We start from the raw sequence: 14,280 nt of genomic DNA on the forward strand, positions 1-14,280 counted from the left end.
GACTTCTTGAAGAATGACTGTAGCAGTTCATAGAACTTTCAGCCAGCTGACTCGGGATTTTGCAATGCCAGATCACCCCTCTAGCCCCTCGGCTTATCAAGCCCCCACTCCTCCACCCATCAGGTTTACTCTGTCTCTTGCTACTCTTACTTATCCCTCCCTGTCTTGTGCTAGTTCTTTTTGAAGACACTTACACACTATCATTCTGCTTTCTTCCCAACAGGTTTCTGTTCACCCCTACACTGCTATTCCCCTGACAAAGATGAAGCCTTTTACAGACATTGACCCAGTTATATATGGCCATTAAGTAAGAGGGAGATGTTGGGAAATTGTGAAGATATGGTTGAGCTTAGAAGGGCTTGAGCCTGAGGGGTGTGTCTCTCTCTCTATGGAGAGGTTGAGCAAAGAGGGACAGTAGAACCCCAAAAAGTGTGCCTCTTATCAGTCTCCCTGCCTCACAAAGTGCCCCGCACTCCTGATACTATGACAAATAGTTAAAAAGAAAGGGGGAGATGTTGGATAGTATGCCAGCTCCCCCTGGCTACTGCTTAACCATATGCCTATATAGGGATAGATTTAATCCCATTCAAAGCTTTGGTCTATTTACATAAATCACTTTTACATTTACATAAAGCACCACACTCCCTCCAGGGCATTGGTCGTTTAGTGGTAGAATTCTCACCTGCTCCACCCCCTCTCCTTGTCACACCCTGATCCTCTCCTTGTCACACCCTGATCTTCCACCAGTCACTTTTCGCTCCACCCTCTCTATATCACATCCTGTTTCCACCCTACTTGGAGAGTATAAAAACAGCTGCTCTTCTGATTAAAGACACTTGGAAATTGCTTTCCGGCTCCGAGAGTTCCAGAGTGTATCTCCTGCGAAGTTAGTGCGGCACGAGTTCCTGATCCCTCTCCCACGCGGCAGCCTAGATCGGCTCCAGTTGAGTTCTCTCCAACCCCGAGAGCACTAGCTCGGGAAGAAGTACCCTCAGTCTATCCCGGCAATTGTTGACTGTAAACCCCATCGATTTGATGTGATAAGGGGCCCATATTCAGCTTAGGAGCCTATGTGACCTCTGCATCCCTCTAGATCTGAGTTCACATTCTGTGGTCATAAGTAGGAATGTTCTAAGCTGCCCCAATATCAGGACCCATCTTCCTCAGGTGTAGCATAGAGTATGTTGTTCATCCTCCCTTCGGAGGATGGAACATTCTCTACCATTGTTGATCCAAGTTGAGGGCAAGGTCCTATGAGGGCCCACAAAGGGGTCTATTGTGTTGTTCCTGGTAGAGATGACCAGTCACAATGGAGAGAGGAATTTATTTGAGGTCTAGGCCCATCATGTCTGTTTGGGAATCTCAGGACTCCCTGATTAGGGCCCCAGCTGATGGGGTGGCCTGATAGTGACTAAAGAAGTATGACAGTCTCTTGCCCTTATTCAGCTTTTGCAGTCCTTGCTTTGATAAGGTTATCTTTAAATAGGTTCCATAGTGTAATGGTTAGCACTCTGGACTCTGATAAGGTTAGCTTTGGAGTGAGTGAGAGAACTGGAATAGGAAGTAGGTGAGGAGGGTATCTAAGTCTAAGTAGACACTTATTTCATTATGAACTTGATACTGACTTACTACAGACTGTTGTGTATTTTGGCTTTCAGGTATATATTTTGCTCTAATTTATGGATACATGTGAACATATGCTCTATCTTACAGGACCTGGTCTCTATGTAGGTTTTGGAATTTTGTTAGGAAGTGAACCTCCTGGAATGGAATTAGAGAATACTCTGAAAGGAAAGGTCAGACCTGAGTAATGAGGCTGAAGGGTTGACATTCCATGCCTGTCGTCTCTGGACACAGTCTGAAGTGAAGCATGCTGCGGTGGTACTCGTTGCATTGATTAGGTTGGGATCAGTGGATGCATTTGGTGTGAATTGAGAGAAGCATGCAGGAAAGTGAGCCCCACCCCAGAGGTTCCAGGACTGGGGGAAATATAGGCTCTAAAGAGGAAGTGGGAGGTTCCTGCTGTATTAGGGTTTAAGAAGGCAATAGATAGTTATTGCTGTCATCACATAGTTCGGCAATTGGGTTAACTTTGAAATATCCCTTTTTTTTAGGATTTGCTGTATCATACACAATATCACCATAATTTATGTCCTTTGACATTAGTTGTATATAGCTGTGCCACCAGTTGCTTCTGTTCTCCCTGGTCTTAGCTTTTAAGTGAGTCAACATATCAAAGACTCAGCCTCTGTATTAAAAAGACTCAGTCTGTGAATTAAAAGGTTTGAGACATTCAATTTTTCCCCTCTCATATTACTTAAATAGTGATTTATATGACTGCAAATTGATAGGAGTGTACATAAAAGCCATTCCCACCACCAAAAGAAAGTGTCCCATCCCACCCCCTCCCTCCTCCTTCCCCTTCGCTCCCCTCCCTCCTCCCCCACCCCTTGAAGCTGAAAATCCACCCTCACCCTCAACCCAGAGTTTTTACTTTGGTGCCCTACTCCAAATTCTATACGATTTGTGGATGACAGACAGATGAAATTACTGTGACAGGTGTTTTCATATTGTTTTTGCTAGTATGATATTTTAAAAAAAAAGCAGATTGCCAGGAAAAATGCATAGAGAGCTGTAATGGCTCAGCATCAATTTAAGGCTCGTTTTTGAAATGAGAGTTGCAAAGGAGCATTTTGGGAAAAGATGGGGATAAGACAAACAGTTCCTATAGTGAAAATATAGTTCAGTACGAACAAAGAAATATATATATATATATATATATATATATTATGCATTGTGCTTTCATTTATTGTTTAATTCACTATCACTGCTACCCTGGAAATTGTTATCTTCTACAATATGGCCCCAGGTAGGAAAAAAGAAAGATAGAAAGAAAGAAAGGAAGAAAGAAAGAAAGAAAGAAAGAAAAAGAAAGAAAGAAAACAAACCCCTTGTGTGTTCCTGATGAACTATTTCAGTGTACTTCAAAATAAGAAACAGCATTTCCTAAAGGAGAAAAAATAGCTTCCCTGGATAGTGAGCCAGCTTTTGCATGTGCAAGCTAAGTGCCTTCCCACCACTACCACCACCACCGCCAACAACACACACGCACACGCACACACACACACACATGAGAAAGCTTTGGTAGTGCTATATCTTTATCTTTCCCTGGAGAGAGAAAGACATCTAAAGCATTGCTTCACCACTCGCAAAGCTTCCACTCTTCATGTAGGGACTGGAGGCTTGAAGCTCGGTCCTTGCACATAGTAATGTGCATGCTCAAGAAGGAGCGCCACCACCAGCCCCAGCAGAACTCTTCTATACATGATGGTTCATCCAGTGCCAACACTGACTGTGAAACCTGTAGCAACTGTATTAAATAAATTATGTGGGAATAAAATTTGTTTTTTATCTTACTTTTGCTGTCATTGTTAACATTCCATAAGCTAGCTGTATTATTTGTCATAAAAATTAGACATGTTACCCACCCCTTGCCAAAGTCATATATTCCTTATTAATGGTTAAGAAACTATGGAACAGCACAGTGTGGAGTCAAAACCTTTTCCTGCTATAAAAATCTGCCTGGGGAGTTGGGCGGTAGCGCAGCAGGTTAAGCGCATGTGGTACGAAGCGCAAGGACCAGTGTAAGGATCCTGGTTTGAGCCCCCAGCTCCCCACCTGCAGGGGAGTCACTTTACAGGCGGTGAAGCAGGTCTGCAGGTGTCTATCTTTCTCTCCCCCTCTGTTTTCCCCTCCTCTTTCCATTTCTCTCTGTCCTATCTAACAACAACAACAACTATAAAAACAACAAGGGCAACAAAAGGAAAAATAAATTAATTAAATTTTTAAAAAGGGTTAAAAAATCTGCCTGGGTTTGAATCCTTACTCAGTCTACTTCTAGCTGAGTGCTCTTGGCAAAAATATTTTTCCAAAACCTGGTTAAGAACTGAATTCACTAGTTAATGAGAAGTCACCTCTTAGCTAGTATTTCAGCATGATACACTACTAATAGTGGGCTTGTTAATAATCTTTACCTAGATTAACGTCAACTTTGCATTATTAGAACATTTTAAATGTACTTTTAATTTGTATTCATTAGTGGACTGCATATTGTATTGTAATAAGAAATGGAGGGAAAATTGTATACAATAAAATACATACAGAGACAAAAATGCTAGTACAATATACACCAGCCAACTGCAAACATGAGACTGAAGTTAAGAGAAATGATGTGAAACAAGGTGAAACATTATTGTGCCAGTTAAATTAAATAATGAAATTTTAATTTTAATTAAATTAAATAGGGACATCAACACACCAACCCAAATATGTTAATAATTTTAGAGTGGTTATATGTAACAGTTTGTATATTCATCAAAAAAGGAGAAAAAAAATGCTGGTTGAATATGAAGTTCTCACTGAAATGAGTCAGTAATTTTGCTAACATGCGTTTAACCTTCATGGATCCATCACATAGTTAAGGATGCAGGTGAGTAAAGAAACAGTATTTTCCATGTAAAATAGAGACTTTGGAGAGAGTCCAAAGTATGTAGAAAAAAGAACATCTACAAAGAAAATAAATAAAATAAAATATAAAAAAAAGAAAAGAAAATGCAAAGGCTGTGACATTCTGTCACTCGCAGACACAGAGCCAGCTGAGTAAATCCTCAGTGAGCATTCTTAGAACTGCACCCAAATTAGGACAAGGCTTTTGGTAGCTAGAGCTTGTGCTTACGTTGTTTTTCATTGTCAGACTCCTCCAGTGAGAGGTTCAAGGACAGCCTAAGCAGAACAGCCCAATCAACTTCGTGGGGTTTATCTCTGAGATTAAAGCAAGCACTCACACGCTTAATACCTTGAATAATGTCTGACTTCTGTCTGAGTGCCTTAACAGGAAAGAGGTGAGGCTATTGAAAAGCATTGGGCAACCTAGGGGTTGGCACAGTGGCTAGAATATTGTATTTAAAAGCATGGGGTCCCGAGTTTGGTCCCCAACATTGCATGTGATATGATGATACTCTGATTAAAAAATAAAATAGGGGGAGTCGAGTGGTAGCGCAGCGGGTTAAGTGCATGTGGCGCAAAGCGCAAGGACCAGCAGAAGGATCCCAGTTTGAGCCCCCAGCTCCCCACCTGCAGGGGAGTCACTTAACATGCAGTGAAGCAGGTCTGCAGGTGTCTGTCTTTCTCTCCCCTTCTGTCTTCCCCTGCTCCTCCATTTCTCTTTGTCCTATCCAACAATGATGACATTAATAACAACAACAATAAGACAAGGGCAACAAAAAAGAATAAATAAACATTAACAACAACAACAAAAAAAGAAAATTACCTAAGAAGTCTTTCTAAGGCAAGTGACATCCAAGCTTAAACCAAAAAGGAGAAATGAACCAGACTTAATTGGGATCATGATCTAAACAGATGAATAAATCTGGCAGAGTCAAGGATTTACACAAAATTCAGAGTGAAGAAAGTCCCAGTCATGCAGGGTCACAGGATAAAGGATAAAGAGGTGTTTGTTGACTTCAGTGTGTGTGTGTGTGTGTGTGTGTGTGTGTGTGTGTGTGTGAATATCCTAGTGAGTTTTCCAGTTGACAGAGTCTGCAGTGCTCCCCAAAATAACTTGTTTCATTTTTTTAAATTTTAGGAGCATTAACATAAATATGATTAAAAAGTAGCTGAACTTGTTGAGATTTATGAACTTGTTTCCTAGAAAAAAACAAAACATGTTTTTATGGGATCACCAGGTTTTCACTGCTTCAGGCCAAATGTTTCAGGTAGAAAGAGAGATAGAGTGCTAGAAAGAAAGTCACCACAATATTGAAGTTTTTCCCTCAGTCCTCTGGGGCCCAGATTTGAATCTAGGTCACACTCATGGCAAAATAACCACCTTCCCAAGTGAGAAATCTTGCTGGCACCTAGAAAAATCTTTGACTTGGGGGGTCAGGTGGTGGCGCACCTGGTTGAGCACGTGTGTTATAATGCTCAAGGACCTAGGTTCGACCCCCCCCCCCCGCCCCCCACCTGTAGAGGGAAAACTTTGCAAGTGGTGAAGCAGTGCTGCAAGTGTCTCTCTGCCTCTCTCCCTCTCTATCATCCCTTTCTCTTTTGATTTCTGGCTGTCTCTGTCCAATAAATAAATAAAGATTTAAAAAAAAAGAAAAATTAAACGAAAAAAAAGGAAGGTGGGATGGATGGAACATGCGAAGACTATCAAAAAAAGAAAAATCTTTGACTTAATTCTTGTTCATTTACAACTGACTAAATATTATAAAGTTCTCTCATCAAATTTCAAAATGATATCTTAAAACCTATTTTATTAATGAATTGGATTTTCCTATTGTAATTACTTACCTTTAATTTCCCTTGACTTTTTGTCACCCAGCAATTGATACAAATGAATATGTTTTGACCTGCCATGAAGACATGTCAAATAGGAAAAAATTGTAGACTATACCATTACATTAAAAATCAATCCTGCAGAAGTTTAATTCCCCATGCTTTTCAAAAGTTGTTAAAACAGTGCTTGCATTTTATTTTCAATATAAAATGTGGGCAGGCATGCACTAATATATCAAAAAAAAAAGTGACACTTTGTCAAAGACTGCTTTTATTGGAGAATGTTCTGAATAAAATATTTTCTCTTACAAAGAACCCAACCTGTTTAACATTCCAAAGCAAACACAAAGGAACACAGAATGCCTGAACTCACTGCCAGTCACAACTGCCAGTTTCATTTACCCTTTAGGACTTTCTTTGTATATTCCAAAAATTGGTTACCCCAAAATATTATCAGTTCTATTCCCTGATAACTCAGGTTTGAAGTAAACTGAAAGTAGCCCTGACCCTCCTCAAAATGGATTCTTTTCAGACTTACTAGCACCTCTAGTAGTATAAAGATGATATGATTGGCTGTGTCAACCGTTAGACTCAATGTAATTATATGTGAAGCAACAATTCCCTTATCTATTAGGAACACTTGCTGGGGATAACTGCATTTCACTGTCTAGCAGATGAAATACAGAATTATAAATGTGAGCTAGTTTTTCAAGTTTTTCCCTCAGTCATTTTAAAATCTTTTTACCCTGGGGGAAGATGGTAGTCAAAGGAGGGAAATAAAGAAAAGAAAAGAAAAGAAAAGAAGAGAAAAGAAAAGAAAAGAAAAAAAGGAAGCAGATGGTATTTAAAGGCCTTAGCAGAATTAGCATAGCAAATGTGCCTGTACATGGACACCTTCCTCAAACAATAGTTCCTCTCTAATGTGATTACTTTGCAATAGCCCCAGTCCTTCAGAACTTCTGAGGATGTCCAGAGCTAAGAGAGTGTTGAAGTGAATGCTAGCTCCCTGGCCCACTGAAAATCAATAGATTGTTGGCATTGATGGAAAAAGACAAACACCATATGATTTTACTCATATATAGTATATAGAGAGAAGAAACAAACAGATAAGCTATATAAAACAAAAATAAATGTGTGGACTACAGAACCAGTGAGTATTGATCAGAATGCAAGGAAGGAAGCTGTGGGTCTGACGGTGAGGTAGTGTTGGAAATCAGAACAAAGGCGGCACATGTGCTGACTTTCAATGATGTGCACTTCATACCTGCATACTGCCACAACGGAATGCTACTTCAATAAGGAAAATAAGTAAATGACACTTAAAAGTTGAGAATTGGCTTTGAATATCGTCTAACCTGAATAGAAAATTTTTTTTGTATTTTCACTAAGTAATGCTTTATCAGTGGTTCACAAAATTATGAAGTTTCAGGGATGTAGTTGCGTGTGTGTGTGTGTGTGTGTGTGTGTGTGTGTGTGTGTGTCTACACCCACCGCCAAAGTCCTGTGCCTCTTCACCTCCACCACCACCATAGAAAGGTGTAAAACAAGTCCTCTATGGATGATGTATTTTATTCCAGGTGGCCCCTAGAAGTGATTAATATAGTACCTGTTTGCCCTCAAGTTTGCCATGTTTATGTGTTCATCAGTGAGGGGCTTGTTTTATTCCCAGAGCTCTGTTTCAGGTACCCCATTCCCAAGCCCTGTTTATGTATGTAGTGCTTGAGTGTGTGTGTGTGTGTGTGTGTGTGTTTTGTATGTGTGTGCACATTCATATATTCTCCCTTCTCCCCTCCCAAGTGCTGGAATCTATTGAGACCACACAGCTGCCTCCAGCTTAAAATAAACCTCAGGTATACTCCCCTGATTCCTCTATGTTGGTTTTTCTGTTATTAGTGAACTTTTGGGGGTGGTCTTACAGTCCATTTGATTCCCCTCCAGCACAGAGGAATATGTGTATTTGCAATTTTGTGTGTGTGTGTGTGTGTGTGTGTGTGTGTGTGTGTGTGTGTGTGTGTGTGAATATACCCAAACCTAGCTCTTAAATGGGACTATCATTCATTGTTTAGTGAACCACAGAAAAGGACTGAAGGAAACAGAAACAGATGGCAGTTGAGGTAATTGAGATACAGTACGGCTTGAAGGCAACCTGGAATGCTACATAATAGTACTAGTGTGGGGAAAAAAGGAGACAAATATTCTACACATCTCCTCTTCATGTGTGCACTGCATCTGATTTTGCAACCTGTTCAAAATTAAAATTTCTAGAGGATGGGAAGGAATCAAAGTGTCGAATGTTTGGGAAAGATTTCCCCAGCAGTAAGGGCTCATTGGAGAAAAGAAGGCCTAAGAATTAACAGAATATTAGATGATTCTTCATGCACAAAAGGATATTCATATTGGGTAATAAATGAATTTAGTTACTAATAGTAGAGCCAGTGTGTTTATATTTTGCCTTTTAATGAACTCATCCTATTACTACAAAGAAGAAGTCTTTTGTCATAGTGGTCATGGCTGTAAGCATCTCACAATAAGAAATGCTTTCCTTAGATTGCTTGTGGAGAGCTGAGGGTGGAAAGAAACTGAGCTCTGGAATGATATTTCATCTTCTGCTTCCATCACTTAGGAAGGCAAGTGCCGAAATGTTGGGCCTTAAAGTCTGCCCCCCTGCTCTGCTTACATAATCATTGTTTTGCCTGCAAGATCCCCACCACCACGTTATCCCCTCAGGGTATTGCTAATTCAGTTAAAACCATTGCAACAGTTGCTAAGGACGCTTCTACCTTCCCAACATGCCTTTTGCCTCTCTCCATCCCCTTTCCTAGCCAGTCTTGTCCCGACTTGCCACTTTCAGAATTCTCCCATAAAAGCCTCTCCTGTTCCTGCTTTCGCTCTCTTTGCTCTTTTTCTCTTCCGCACCCCGACCCAGAGAAGGGCTGGTGTGTGCGGGAGGCAGCCATTTTGCTAGCTCTATGTGGCCTAAACCGCTGTGCTCACAACCAATTCTGGAGCGTCCGCTTGAATAAAGATTTGCTTTCCCACTCTGCCACGAGTTCCTGGTCTCTCTCCCCCATGACACAGCCCAACACCAGAACCTTCCCCAGTCCTGACTTTATTCATAGATAACAAGGACTTAGTAATAGCACTTCATAAGGCATTTAGTTTAGTGTATAATATATATATGTAGTACCTAAGAAAGATAGATGGCACTGTCATTTATAAACAGATGCGTGTGGTTAAGCAGTTTTGCCTACCAAGCACAGTAAGAATTGTAGCCTATTTACTCATGGATGTAGCCTCTTACAGCACCAGCGAACCCACTCCAGATGGCTAATGTGTTTTGGCGCATCTTCAGATTCTGTAGTCTAGGGGAAAGTTGTCCTAAATTACTATCAGCTCTTTTGGTTCCTGTATGTTCAGGTCATGTTGTTGGTTTAAGTATGTCAAAATCTGAACATTTTCTTAAAAAAAAACAACTTTCTTTTTTTAATGTTGTACTTATTTTTACTTTCTTACCAGAGTACTGCTCAGACTTTGGAGCCTCAGGCGAAAGCCTGTGTACATAATAACCATTATGCTATCTACCCCCAGCCTAAAAAACTTTCAAATTACATTATCAAACTGACTCAAAGTTTTTCACTATACAAGTTGTTGCACAATTACAAACTTCTATTAAAAATTGACTCTTCCTAAATGTATTCAAAATAAAACTAATTTGTAAAATGTGGCTCCAGAAAGTTGAACAGGGCAGGTGATGATAAGGATTTTAGGGTGGTAAGAAGCTAGGAAGTGTATTTTAGGTACATTCCTAGGGGCTCATGACTTTAGTGATTTTTGCTTGTGCTTGATAGTTAACATAGAGATGAACTAAAAATACTATCTGGGAAGATGTTGGCAGAATGGAGAACATAACTAGAAAGCTGAATGAAGACAGAGAGTTTCTCTCAAACTTGAAGAGAATATATAAATGCAACTAATTGTTTACCACATCAATTTGTGTAACCTTCAAGTCTCTCAGTCTGAGTTTGCAGTCCATGGTTACAGCTAGGAACATTCAAGGCAGTAGTTATTTAAGACCAGTCTTCCTCAAGTACTATAGTAGGTTGACCCAGCCTCCCTTCAGAAAGTGAGGCAGTGTTATTGCTACTTTATAGTGAGGGCAGGGTTCTGGAGAGGTCCTCAAACATATTTATGATGATATTCCCGATGGAAGTGACCAGTGATGATGGAGTGAATGTGATGATGATCTAAGCTCATAGCACCTATGGGGGAATCCTAGAATTCCCTGACTAGGGACCCAGGTGATGGTGTGGCCTGGTAGTGACTAAAATGGTCATCATTAAGTGAGCCAGTCTCTTGCCTTTTTCCAGCTTTTGTAGTCCCTTCTTAATCTGACAAGCTTGGCCTTTCTGCCAGCTGTTAAAGCACGAGTATCATTTGTTGTATCCAAACTGGTATTGGGTTTGTGGGGTCTGGCCTCAAGTTGGGGGGTTTAAGTTTATGGGGGACATATGGGTGGAGAACTTGATCCAGTTGCCAGGGCCCTGAAATTAGATATGTCCCAGAGTGGAAAGAAAGCAACTACAGTCAGCCCCCATGGAGCTGATCAGAAGAGGTTGGGAGAACACTCACGTATGATATCCCTAGCTAGGATAGTGTCAAGTGTGTGACCCCCCATCCCAAGCCCCAAGGAGTATTTATTTGTAAAAACTTATACATTACATAATATACATCAGAAGTAGTTGTTCAGACAAAATAACAGATCACAATACATTTCTAAGGGAGAAAAATCGGGGAAAGGGTTCTGGTGGTGGGAGTTGTGTGGAGTTGTACCCCTCTTATCCTATGGTTTTGTCAGTGTTTCCTCTTTATAAATAAAAATTAAAAATAAACTATCATCCAAATATCATAATATCAGGTGCATTCTTGTATATATTAGTCAAAACACTGTACCTGATAAGATAAATAACATATTTTGTAAACATAGATGCAAAGGTAACAATCAGTAGAATTTCTTTTTTTTTTAATATTTACTTATTCCCTTTTGTTGCCCTTGCTGTTTTATTGTTATAGTTATTATTGTTGATCTTGTTATTGATGTCACAGCGAGTTGAGTGCATGTGGCGCAAAGCGCAAGGACTGGAGTAAGGATCAGTAAAATTTCTAATACCATGTATTAGGAAGCCTGGGATCAGAAAACTCCTTCAACATAAGTTAAGCTTAGATTTTACTGCATTGACTTTAATGATTCTAATAAAGGTTGTCATAGGGATGATAATTGTCCTTTAGTTCAGATGTGTGTGTGTGTGTGCGTGTGTGCGTGTGTGTGTGTGTGTGTGTGTGTGTGTGTGTGTGTGTGTGTGTTTGCCAGTATATCTCTTGGTAATTGTATACAATGTTTCTTCTAAAGATTATCAAGGGGTGACAATTGTGCTGATGCTGTCAGAAGAGATTAGGAGATCTGTCTTACTTTTTTTTTGTAGTTGAGTAAAGTTTTTGGGGGGAGTGAATTATGGGATAGGAGAAGAGGATGTCTAGGCCCAAGTAATAAATACTTGATTAGAAAATTTATGATGCCTTTGTTAGGCCATTCTACTAGATTGCCGAGCTTATTAGATCTAAGTCAAATCATAGAGGACTATTAAGCACTTTTACTTTGAGGTATAGAGTTGCCCTTAACTTATCAGTACATTTATACATGTACTCACTCTTCTCGACCTTAGCCTGTATCTAGGATCTGTAATTTAGCACATCACCTGAAATGGAACTAGGTAGTCCCATGTGCTAGGAAAGGTCCTACCATATTATTAGAGTTGGAAAATTGACATCTCAGTCAGGCTGTCTCTGAATACAATCTAAAGCAAAAAGGCAGTGGCCAGATAATGTGGCATGGTGGCACTGCTTGCTTGGATTTGGTTGATGTCAGCAGAGGCATATAAGAGTGAAAGAAAATGAAAGGAGAGTCATCAAGAAGCAAAAGCAAAGTCCCAAAGATTCCAGGACTGGGAGAAATAAGGATTTTAAAAAGAATGGAGAAGGTTCTTTGTGGCCTTATGTTTTAAAAAGGCAATCAATAAGTATTACTATAACCAAGTTAGTCGGGAGTTGGTTTTCCTTTGAAAATCCCATGGTTAGTTTACAATGCCGTATTCGTCCTCGCTGTGCTTTATGTCATTAATTGATGTCCACTACTAATAATATCTTTGGTATTGAAAGGAGCAAATGATTCTTCTCAATGAAGGCTAATTTTGTAGGTAACTTAGTATTTAAAATTCATTCTTAAAATAGCCATTTTAGGGCTAGGAAAATAGCATATGGTTATGCAAAACACTTTGATGCCTGGGACATCAAAAAAAAATATTTCAGGTTCAATCTCTAGTACCACCATAAGCCAGAATTTAGCAATTCTCTGGTAATAATAATGATGTAAAATAAATTAGCCATTTTACTTAAAATACAAGACAAAGGCAATTAATCGTTCATACCAGAATTGGGAACTTGAACTCATTATTGTGAAACTACTTGGTGCTACTTTTACAATGAATTCCATGAAGAAACGAAGTGTAATTTTCCAAAGTAGCAGTTAATAAAATAAATCTGTCTCCTGGAATACTAGTATCAATATATCAGATCAAAGGAAAAATAAGCTGCTTCTACTACAGTCTTTTTGTTATAAAGCTGTAGTTACTATGCTCACTCATTTCCAGGCCTTAAATGTCAGTCCTGTAGACACCTCAGAAAAATCCTAGCAGTTAAAATAGACTTTTATAACTGCAAAAGAAGGTAGATTTATTTTGTTTAAAAACTTCTACTTTTCTTAGAGGAAGCTTTGATTAAAAAATTTTTGGAGAATTGTGAGATTTAACTTTTAATTTAAAAAATTTATTACAACCTCAAAGATAATAAGGAATAACACTTTAAACAGCGCACTATAGTAGCTGTGAATATATATTCCCAATTCTGTATTTTAATAGCATACAAATATGTAGATAGATTCAGGGGTGTGTGTGTGTGTGTGTGTGTGTGTGTGTTTAAATAACTATTAGCAAGACTTTGTGATGCCATTTAACTATCGTTTATCTTAACCCCTAAAACATAGTGAGTATGTGCTTATTAAAAGTTTGTAAATTGAGTGAATAAATAATCTATGCATTTTTAAATAGCTGTTAAAATACTCTTTTAGAAAGATTTATTATTGATGTCTTAATTTCGATTCTAATCTACTATAGTTACTAGTAAAACTAAAGTACATTTAGTTAGAGATTTGAAGGCAGTATATTATTTAGCCTTCAGTTTTAAATTTAAATTTTTAAATTTTCTGTATTCTGAAGTTAAGACACATGTTAGGAATCTGTGACAGCAGTGCCTCTGCTGGCTGAGGAAGGGTGGTTTGTAAATAAGCCAGCTTGTTTTGTTCCTTGTACTAAATACCTAACAACTACCAATTGTCACGTTCTTCTTCTGTTGTAAAAACTGAATTAATTGAAGGTACTACCCTTAGGGGAAGAGTTCTATAGTGTAATGAATGTTGAGTGCTCTCTTGAGTTTAGTATTTTAATTATTCAGCTTTATAATGATTTCTGTTTATTGGGAACTTTAGAAATCTATTTTATCAAGAGAATTGAGAAACAGAGTGGTCTCGGTTAAGCTTTCTTTTGTATTAACTTCAACAGGTTTTGAGCTTGTCCAAAAGTTCTCACAAGTAATGCAAAACTCTGGTTAACAAGCAAGTAGTTATTACTGCTGTGCTCCACACACAGACATTTCTGGATGCACTTGTGTATGTTGTCAAATTTCTCGAGAAGAATTAGAGAGTAATGAAATTGTGAAGTGAAGAGTTAAGATTTGTGGTCAGGGAGAAAGCAGAGGGTAGAATACAGATCTTGCACACAAATGTGGAATCCCTGACACTGCACCTGCTGGAGCTCTGGCCACCTTCTGTCTCAT

General features: G+C 39.1%; 1 protein-coding gene across 1 annotated transcript in view; it reads left to right on the forward strand.

The window, feature by feature from the left end:
- HS3ST5 (heparan sulfate-glucosamine 3-sulfotransferase 5) overlaps positions 1 to 14,280 on the forward strand; it is a 224,947-nt gene that overhangs the window by 65,058 nt on the left and 145,609 nt on the right. The window lies entirely within an intron of this gene.

This window comes from Erinaceus europaeus, chromosome 4, assembly GCF_950295315.1.
Source record: "Erinaceus europaeus chromosome 4, mEriEur2.1, whole genome shotgun sequence".
NCBI classification, from domain to species: domain Eukaryota; kingdom Metazoa; phylum Chordata; class Mammalia; order Eulipotyphla; family Erinaceidae; genus Erinaceus; species Erinaceus europaeus.